Here is a 7,823-nt window from a genome sequence, read left to right as displayed (position 1 = left end):
TAAAAATTGTTTGTTTTTGTCTGACTGAATCATTCCAGTCTTGAAGCACCCTGGTGGGTTAATTAGTCTTATTATTGTATTTAGTATCTCCCACACACTTTTTGTGTGTGTGTGAGAAAGTGCTCCTCTTGGCATCTGCTTAGTTGGAAAATGTACCATTAGGAATGTGGTACTGGACTATGCTCTTGAAGTGCATTGCGCTGTGGCAGCATGAAATCTGAACCATCTTAGTTGTTTCATTGATAGATTGATGGCATGACCCTGACATAGGGTACTTACTTTGCTTTATTCTGGGCCACATCTTCCAGAGTAAGAGTCTAGCTTAGGATGGGGTTTAGTACCATTATAAGGAGACATGGTACCTCTTGTAGAGGAAGTTTCTCAAGTTTCAAACCAGCAATCAAGAGGAGTGTTAAGAGAGTTACTTGAATCCTCTGACTATATTGCTTCTACCTTAAGTGAAAGGATAAAGAAACACAACTGCTATTATTTATCCACACTGATTTCTTAGAAATAGGCAGAATTTTAAAATATGATTATCTTATCCTAGAATCAATTCTTCCAATTCTTGATATTCCTTTATCATATTGCTTATAGGCTATAATGAGAGAGGTACCAGTAAGATGAGCTTGTTCTTTGAAAGTTAAACTTCAAGGTCAACACAAAATGGATCAACAGTAAGATGTGCAAAGTTACCTAAAAAAAAGTAGACTAACTCCTTTGCAGCAGGACTTGATTTAAGTATTTGAAGGTATTAGCATATCCACAGATGGAATATTAACCATGAAAGGTTAGATATAGGAAATTCAGAGACAATGTAGGTAAAGCCTATTAAATATGGTTCAGAGAGGAGGGAGTGAACTTCAGACCAGTGGACTTCTATTCCAATGGCAAGGCCCTTCCTATTGTGAATGAATATCACGCTGTTTAAACTTGATGCTATTACACATCCTATCCATAAAAATGCAACTTCCTCTGATATTTTGTTCTATTATGGTCTGGATGAAGATTTTGGTAACAGATGGGGAATATGGTGCTCTCCTGCCAATAATACACCCTTTTTACCCTCTTCTTCTTTCCCTCCTTTTCCCCTTCTCCTTTTCTCTCTTTTTCTATTTCTCTTTATCTTCCCTCCTTCCTTCCCTCAAAGCAATAAATAAATAAATCATGCCTTAATTCTGAATCCATGCTTTTTAAACAATATTCTGCCTATGATTTGGCTTCTGAAGCAGCTCTGCTCTTAGAAAAGAAATTAATCACATGAATTTTAGATATGCTGTTTTTTAAAAGTAGTTACTTTTTAGTGAGCAATTATCATGTTCCAGACATTCATTGACGATTTTCATTTAACTTATTCAACATAAATTGATCATTTGAATTTTGGGTCAGAATATTAGTGATTTCTTTACTACTTATTACCTTTGATAGATTGATCAACTTTCATCATGTTCATAAAGCCAGTTTCTATCATTTTAGTATAATGACCAGATCCAGGATTATAGTACATTCACCAAGGTCTGCTCTGTGAGCCCTTCCCATGACAGAGAAAATGCATACACAATGGCATGATTCTATTTGTGGGTAGAAGAGTACATTGCCATTGTTCAAATGATTTTTGGGGGCCAACACTTCAATATATTATATTAAAAATGGAGTGAAAAAGACCATTTGAGTCTTGGAGTCACCATTTATTAACTGTGAGTCATCTTAACTTGTATAGGTATCCTTTTTCTCTGTATGATGACTACATTTTGAAACCTTCCTATTGGGTCACTTAGACACTAAATTGAAATAATTCACACACAGTGCTGAGCACTATGCTGAGAGTGGGGAAAACAATAAATAGTAGCTAATGCTTTGAGCATTTATCACTAAGAGAATTAATATTGATATAATCATGCAATGAAATAGATTTGGAATATTATTGAGTTAGCAAGACTCTAACAGGGACCAATTGCCGAATATTCGAGATCATATGGTTTCTATAAACTGCTCTTACTGTAATATTGAGGTTCAATACAATCACTGACCTTTACCTTCCTTTGAAGTATCACATTTTTTCTAACTCTTTATAGTTCTTTGTTTATAATATTCAAGGAATAGATACATTGATTAATAAATAATATTTTAGCCTCTTCTAAGTCTCAATGTCTTTATTCAATCAAGGTTTATTACTCCTTTATGTCACATTCCAGTGTGAGTTGGGTGAAGAGTGAGGGTGGGAATTTGTTCCATTCAGTTCAATTTAGTCATTTAGGGACCCAGAAGCAGCTCTGCCATCCTCTAGGGCCTTGGAGTTCTCCCCTGGATTTTCTGTATTGGGTTGGGACCTTGAAAAACATCTCTCATTTCACCATCCAGAAGTTAGACACATGGTGCAACCTAACTGCAGGAGGGGCTTGAGAATAAGCCATGTGTTTAGAAAGAGATGAAATAGGTTCACTAAACACATAGCATGATCTCTGCTTTACCAGTCAACCAAACCCCACTACTAAAAACAGTCTTGGGTGGTGCAATGGTGGCTCAGTGGCAAGAATTCTCACCTGCCAAGTTGGAGACCTGGGTTCGATTCCCGGAGCCTACCCATGCCAAAAAAAACAAAAAAACCCCACTGTTTTATGATTCTTCTCTAAATTTTCATCAATTAGTTAAAGATGATGAGGAACTCTTGACTATGAAATATATTTGCACTTAATTTTATAGAGCTATGTATCTTATATTAGAAAGCCTTTATCAATATGAATTAGAGTCTGGGGAGGCTTTCTACAATCTTTTTTTTTATTTTTATTTTTTTTATTTTTTACGTGGGCAGGCACCGGGAACCGAACCCGGGTCCTCTGGCATGGCAGGTGAGCGTCCTTGCCTGCTGAGCCACCGTGGCCCACCCTCTACTATCTTTTGATAAGTTTTTGTTCTATGAAAATTCTCTGGGTAACTTTTTGCGGAGCATTTATCCTACTCATTTCTACTTAAAGCTAGTATTATATCCTCAAATGAGCATTTTCCTTGCTTTTATCATCTTGTGTCATTATCCCAACATTCTTCTATTTAGTGCTACTGAGAGCATACTTTTAGATTTAGTGTGGAGATTAACTGTAAAATAAGTAAATAGAGAATTGTTTTCTTAAGAATGAGGTACAAAAGTCAATGCTTTTAAGGTTTTTTTTTGTTAACTGAGATTTCTAAGTGACTACAATACTCGAAAAACAGTGGATTGAAACGTTAGGTGTGAGTTTTTTTTTTTTTTTTTTATAAAGAATTGCTGTGATGGTAAACTTTACTCACAGTGTAATCTTTCTATGATACTCCAAAATATGATTTTTTTTAAAGTTCCACTTTATTGATGACAGAATTCTCCATACTGAAACTTATTTATCACATAAATTTTCAAGGGCTTTCCATAAGACAGACTTTAATGTTTTCATGATGGCCTTTGAATTCAAACTCCCTGTTTATTTTACAATTTACCCAATAAATTAAAAATGATAACAACTAAATTTAAACACCCACTTTTCTGGGGGGGAGGGTGCATGGTCAGGGAATTGAGCCCCGGTCTCCCTCACGCAAGGCGAGCATTCTACCACTGAACAAACATCCACATTTTAATAACACTAATAATCTGTTGGAAACTGGTTATATATATTAAGGTTTTCCTTTCCATTAGAGTATTTTCATTTATATTGATACTATTTGGAAGGAATCAATTGTTTAATCACTTTCTTATAATTAATATGCAGATAAGAAATTGTATCCTCTATTAGAAATTAAACTATCCTTTATTATCCATGTTTAATCAGAAGAGATGTTTACAATACTTATAAAGATACATTTTGAAATGACCATTTTAGTAATTAAGTGAAGTTAAAAACTGACATCTTTTAGATGATTATATTATATATTCATGTACATACTTCTATTTTGAGTGTTTATAATACTGATTAATACTTCTTACATAAAATATTTGTTGTTTTCTGACTGCTTTTTTAGCATACTTTACACTTTTTCATGTAATTACCTGTTTGCAAATTAAAGGAGGTTAGAGAGTTCAAAATAATTAACATCATAATTTCAGTTTCTGTGTTAGCCTAACCAACTTTAGCCTTTATTAAATAAATAAATGTAGAAAAATGAATATCCATTAATACATTAATTCTTTAATTGGAAATGCATATTATTTAATTGAACAATTCTGAGATAGAAAATGTTTGCAAATACACATTTAAAAGGTAGGAAATGACAGTTCTACAATTTTATTAAGTAGAAATATATTGTTAAGTGTGTAGTCATAAGGAACGATGATAAAATATTTTAGGCAGTACGCATTTATAAACTCAGTTGTCTTGCATTACCTACCTTGTATATGGCTTTTTATTGATTATATTGGTTGTGTTAAATAATTAATTTTCTGAAATTTAAGAATAATAATGAAGACAAGGAAGAATTTACTGAGAAAGCAATTTGAGCCATTATAACCTTTATATAACCATTCTAAAACATTCATTTTCATCTACTTTAGCTCATGTGAACCATTTCAAGAGTTTCTAAGTTTTTGGTCTAGTTGGTCATACAAGTTATTGAATATTCCTATAAGAAATTACTACCTAAAGTGCTGCATATTCTGTACGAGATTTCATATAATCTATTAAGTATTAAGAGGGCTTAAGTGCTCTAGACTTTAAACTATTTTGTTCCTTTTGTGTCATAACTTAAATTGATATTATAAATTCTACATCTACATCACTAAACTTTTATATTATAGAACATAGATGTTTTAGCTTAAGGTTTTAAGCATATTTGACAAAAATAATTTCAGTCCTATAGTAGTTAAGCAGAAATTGTTTAGTGTTTGAAGTTGTGTGCAATGTAAATGCTAATTAAAATTCATTGGCAAATCATTTACGATTTAATGTAAGTTGACTTCAAGACATATTCTTCCAAAGGGTTGTTATACTTCCCCATGTTTCCTGCATGGTGGATTTCGTATTTAGCATCTGGCATGTTTTCTCAACTACTGGTTTATATGAAAACATGTAGGTACTCGAGGGAATGTGTTAAAAGCAAAAATTCTATGATCCTTGAAAGGTAAATGACAGCACTGAGATTGTCACATCTGGATCAGAAATGTTTCATCTGTTTACCTAACTAAATAAACACAAAGATAATTAGTATCCTAACAATGTGTGTTTTAAAAAACAACTTATAGCTTTGATTAGGTCAGGACCCACTTTTTAATTTTTCTTTGTTCCCATAGATCATTAAGCATAAACTGACCTTCTGTATCAAGTGTCTTTGGATGATTACAGCAAATCTTTTATTTCATATTTTGACATTTGAAGGTAAAATTTATATTTGACTTTCAAACGATGACATATATATATTTAAATGTATATTATATATGCATATACACACAAATATGTAATGTACATTCTAGTATGCCTAATTCTTCAGCTGAATTTACCTCTCCATGCTGTCATTCTTGTTAGAATAGAGGTTTACGACATGTTTCAGAATTGCTAACCTGTAGCTGTGAAAATCAGACACACACACACACAAGTAAAATGAATTTCTTGGTAAAATCACAATTGTTTACATTTAAACTATGTTTCTTTCTTTTTTTTTCTGGTGTGTGTGCATGTGTGTGTGTGTGTGTATGTGTGTGTGTGTAACTGGTCTGGGAATCTAACCCGGGTCTCCTTCATGGAACATGAACATTCTACCACTGAACTACCTCTACACTCTAAACAGAGCTTTAAGCATCACAGTAAACTATTGATTGACTTCTAAATTTACCTTGGCAGGTCAATTATTAATGTGGAAAAGAAATCTTAATATAAACTAAAATTTTCTTAAGCAGATCAATTTTAACTCTTAAGATAAAACTATTTTTAATATTATGAAGACAGGAACTTGTAATATTTTGTTTACATTCTGATCAAGTGTCTTGATTTTAAATTAGTATAATCATATCTCCTTGCCGAGTTGAAAATATTTTCTTTAAATTCTATTCATACAGCTTGCTATTAGATTAATATAATCATATCCTCTTGTTCGATTAGGAGTAAAGTAGTTGTTTAATTAAACAGGACAGTTGTTGATAACGTAGTGCTTCAGAAATACTAGTTCAGAAAAATAGCATAAGGATTTATATCAAACATTTCAATCTGACAAGTAAATTACATTTCCTCTGCCATAAAGAGGTAGTAGAAAACTAAAACAGTGAATATAATACATACACTTAATCCTTAGAGATATGATATGCATCCATCTACAAAGTATGACCTTTCCACTTTCAAGATTAAGGCAAAATCTCTATAACCATGAAAATAATGATTTTCAATCTTGACTTAGTATTTTAAGTACTACATTAAAATTGTCATTCCTTTTATTAGTTCAGCAGGTGAAAATATAGCAGGATGTATTTTGATATGAAAATCTGGATAAAATGAAATCTATAACTTACTGTATACATATGAAAAATGATAAGCCTCAATAAAAGCTATACTCAAGAATAAAAAAATATGATATGACTCCCATTTGCCAAAGCAGAATTAGGAGGATTGTGTATTCTTTATAGTTTGTTTTATTAAGTGGCTTTTGTTATGATTTCTTCCTTATACACAGCTTTTGTTGTAGAGGTTACCATTGCGTTCATTGGGGTGAAAGGCAGTTCCCTAACTTTCAAAGTTTTGAAGTGGAAATATTACAGTAAGAATTATGCACATGAAGTAAAAAATTTATGAATTGCTCAACTTGCTTAGAAGTCTGGATAATCAATTTTCTAATGCACTATGGAAGTAGAAGACAAATTTTATAGTTTGGTTGGTTTTATATAATTACGGTACAGTGCTTTTCCTGGAAAAAATTCTTAGTTTTGATTTTTCCATTGGAATAAAACATTATGTAGTAAAAATTAAAAATTACTAGAAGTTATGCATGGGCTTGTAGTTTACCAGAATAACCAAGGCAAACTGATGTTATAATTTCACTAAACTTAAAGAACTGGACTTTCACTTATTCGAAGTTCAGCTATTATGAGCTTGTTAAATATGTTTTCAAGATTGTTTAAATATTGTCCCTCTTTTCCATTAATTATAATATGGATATAAATACCTTTTTCTCAGTCTCTGTTGCTTTGACTCCTCCTTGTTAAGTTCTAAAAATTATTATAACAGGAATATTGACTTTAGTTAATATTTACTGAGTAATTATTATGAGCTTTACATATGTTTACTATTTGAATAAATTTGGTCACCTTTCCATACACCCAAAACACACAAACACATTGCTATGCTCATAATATCCTTGCCTCTTACTGAGTAGCTTAAAACTATATATGAAGACAAAATGGACCCAGTATTTTATAATTAAGATAATGAAAACTGGTGTTAATGTGTGGTTAAGCCAATCTGGTGTTATTTTATTTTGGCAGTTACATTTTTTTCTCCCCTCAGTGAATCACAAAGAAAGAAGATGGGTATGATTTTTACAGGGTGAAATAGGTTGTCTGTCAGTTGGGTTTAGGCGACAGTCTGTCTGCAAGCCGTAAGATGATCTGCAGAGCGCCAGAGGAAAGCAGGCAGGATTCCTGGCTTGCAAGAATAGATATTCATCTACCTTAGCCACCTAAACAATGCCTCACCTGTTTGCCTTGTCCATACCTTATTTTAAGCAGTCTAATGCTTGTTTTGTTTGACTTTTCTTTTATTTCTCTGGATCTGAGCTTTGATACACTTTGGGGAGTACATAAACACAGCGTTGTACTTGAACATCACCAGACTTCTATGTCCTCTGGTGGTTTAAGACCACCCCTCCCTCTTGAATAG

The sequence above is a fragment of the Tamandua tetradactyla genome, chromosome 14 (genome assembly GCF_023851605.1).
Source record: "Tamandua tetradactyla isolate mTamTet1 chromosome 14, mTamTet1.pri, whole genome shotgun sequence".
NCBI lineage: Eukaryota > Metazoa > Chordata > Mammalia > Pilosa > Myrmecophagidae > Tamandua > Tamandua tetradactyla.
This window is presented reverse-complemented; position numbering follows the sequence as displayed.